The sequence below is a fragment of the Chamaea fasciata genome, unplaced genomic scaffold (genome assembly GCF_029207755.1).
Source record: "Chamaea fasciata isolate MVZ Bird 193981 ecotype frontalis unplaced genomic scaffold, bChaFas1.0.hap1 SCAF_2, whole genome shotgun sequence".
NCBI lineage: Eukaryota > Metazoa > Chordata > Aves > Passeriformes > Sylviidae > Chamaea > Chamaea fasciata.
In genome coordinates, this window is record NW_027094087.1 from 110036442 (window position 1) to 110039377 (window position 2936).

Here is a 2936-nt window from a genome sequence, read left to right on the forward strand (position 1 = left end):
GGAATTAAAAGAAATTCAAGGCTGGTTTTCAGCACCTTGGGAGCAGCCCCATGTGGATGTGCAGTGGCTTCAGCCTGCAGGTGGCACATGGAGAGCACCAAGTGAAGAAACAAAATCACGGAACCCCCAGGGGCTGGCCATAATAAAGAGAATTTCCTACTGTTCAACCCAGCCTTTGCTTCTCACAGTTCTGTAGCAGCTCTCAGGAGGGAAGGGAAGGGAAGGGAAGGGAAGGGAAGGGAAGGGAAGGGAAGGGAAGGGAAGGGAAGGGAAGGGAAGGGAAGGGAAGGGAAGGGAAGGGAAGGGAAGGGAAGGGAAGGGAAGGGAAGGGAAGGGAAGGGAAGGGAAGGGAAGGGAAGGGAAGGGAAGGGAAGGGAAGGGAAGGGAAGGATTTTTGATACTAGTTTAAAACAGAAATATCCTTCTCCAGGTAAAACTGATCTATAAAATGATGATAGCTAATGAAACAAGGTTATGGAAAGAAAGAATCTTCTACACTGGAGAGCAAATACCTGCAAAAGGAGTTAAGCCACCTCTAATGTGGCATTGATAGCATTTATCAATGCTTGCAACAACAAATACATGAGTTTGACTACGTATTCATTTATTATTGCACCAATGGGATACAAGAGCATAATTGATGAGTCTAGTTTTGGGGACTAGAAGTCATGTTATAAAAAATTAACAACTTCTGAAGGTGCCGACAATGTACTCTGAAAATAAATGGTTCAGTACAGAGATATCATCACAGCACCACAATATCAGGCCCCATAGGGCAGCACGGGACAATGACCAAAGAGAGAGGACAAGCTGTTCCAGGTATCAGGCAAAGGGCACTGAGAATCACTGGGACTTTTTTCTCTCACCCTGGGCCACCTCTTCCTGTGGCCTTCTGATTTGTCAAGTCTGAGTCCCGGCAGTGCCAAGCTGCTTAAATGTTGGCAGCTAGGCACTAGTTCAGCAAGGTCCTGAAGGACATCACGTTCATGTTCTGAAACCCTTGACACTCTCTAGGATGAGAATCAGAGGAGCTCATCTCAGTGGGCTGCTCTTATTTCAGGCTTTTAAATTAACTTTGTAGAAAAACAGAAGAAGAACAGAATGATCCACTTTTTTTTTTTTCCTTGAGAGAAAGCATTAACATGTAGAAAGAGGCATTTTTATGTTATATAAATATTGACTGTTTCAGAGAATGAAAGTTTTGGCAGCAATTCCTGTGACAAACCTTTCATCAAAGTAAGTGGCATAAAAAAACTTGGACAAGGCTGGTGTAAGTGGCACTATGTTTGGCATGACCAAAATTATGCTTTTTGTCATTATTGTGGTCACCCAAAAAAGGCTTCATAGCCACAACACTGATGCAACTGCTCTTTTCGTGTCTAATTTACATCAATATTAACAAGATATTGTCTGGTGCCTGGAATTTACTGTTAAGATAGAGGAAAAACATAGAATCATAGGATTGTGTAGGTTGGAAAAAACTGGGAGAGGATGGAGTCCAACCATTATGCAAGTCCACCACTACCCCTTGAACCACTTCCTTGAGCAGCTTGTTCCAATCTTGACAACCTTTTCAGTGAAAAAATCACAACAAATAAACTGGTAAACAGTTACTGCGGGTGGTCATCTCCTCTCCAGTATTTGGGGTCTTTGCCGGCCCATCTCTTCAAAACACACACTCCAATCCTTTCAAGTCAGGAAGGCTTTTCTCCTCTCTTTTTGTGCTTTATACTTAGGGCTTGCATAGCTATTTTATTGATTTTCATGTTCCTCCATTTCTACATAATTTCACTACTTTTCCTTACCCATACTGATGTTGCCTTTATATGGCATCACTTTTTGAGGAAGTAAATATTCAGGACTCACAAAAAACAAAACTCAGGTGTGGGGAATTCAGAAGACTTTACCTTGGCAGGAGAGTTACAGCTGGAAAACAGAGGCAGCACCAGCAGGAACTGTTTCTCTTCACTCGTTACTGCTCCAATTATAAGGGCAAATGGTTAGAAAAGAAAAAGGTCCACCAGACCTCAAATAACACACCAAGTGAGAAAAGCACTCCTTGGGCCTGTGTTCTCTTTTCCCATTTCTATTTATTTACTTGCCTCTTACTCATCACCCAGTGCCCCTGAGCATGCCCAGCCCTCTTTCCTCGTGTAGCATCTCCTTTGATAATGTAGTCTGTGCAAATTGCAGCCTGACAAACTGCAGCCTCATCTGGATGGCAGAGGCACAATATGAGGAGATGCTTTCCCCTTGTAATCCTTTACTGTGAAAGAAGCCAGTAAATACAAAATCTTCATTTGCTCTGAGACACCCCATGGCCAAGCAGACCAAGCCGCCCTTTACCTTTGTTGCAGCTGTGTTTTCTCTCTGCAAGATTAACGAGCATTACTGTGGATTTGGGGTTTCTGTGCTGCCAGGGGTTGCTTGCAGCCATCCCAGCCCAAGTGCACAGCACAGCAGTGGCTGGTACCCTGCTCATCAAACCCAGCAATCTCTGCTTTTCCCTCATTAAAACAACCAGAGCTGCCCCCTGACTGGTGTGCCTGATTCACACATGGTGTGGAAGAATGTGCTTCCAGGAAACCAGTCCTTTTCTCCAGGGCAGATAAGGCAACGAGCGTCGTGAGATAAAAGGGAAGTTTACCAGGCAGCACTGATTTAATGATGTTAATAAACCACAGCTATTAGTCCAATTACATAAGACCGGGTTACCTTGCCAGCCCTAATACCAGGAGAAGATAAATGCAGATTAATCTCAGCTTCTTTACCGTATCCAGTTCTCCAGATAGGGAATTAAATACCTGAGTTTATCTTTTTGTGAATTGCTCTGATGTAGCTTAATTCTAACTTACAGAGAGGCAAGGGAAATCCTTAGCTCTCGCCTTAAGCAGGGATGAAACTGCTCCTCTTGCAGCTACTTGTAGGCTGAAAAG

The 2936-nt window shown here is 43.7% G+C and overlaps 1 long non-coding RNA gene across 1 annotated transcript; it reads right to left on the reverse strand.

The window, feature by feature from the left end:
* Window positions 1–665: 665 nt before the first annotated feature.
* Window positions 666–2551, reverse strand: LOC136286126 (uncharacterized). The gene is made up of 3 exons (XR_010719780.1): window positions 2347–2551; window positions 1908–1975; window positions 666–1010 (listed from the first exon to the last, which is right to left on the reverse strand). It is a non-coding gene; the product is annotated as an uncharacterized lncRNA (long non-coding RNA).
* Between the last annotated feature and the right edge of the window lie 385 nt (window positions 2552–2936).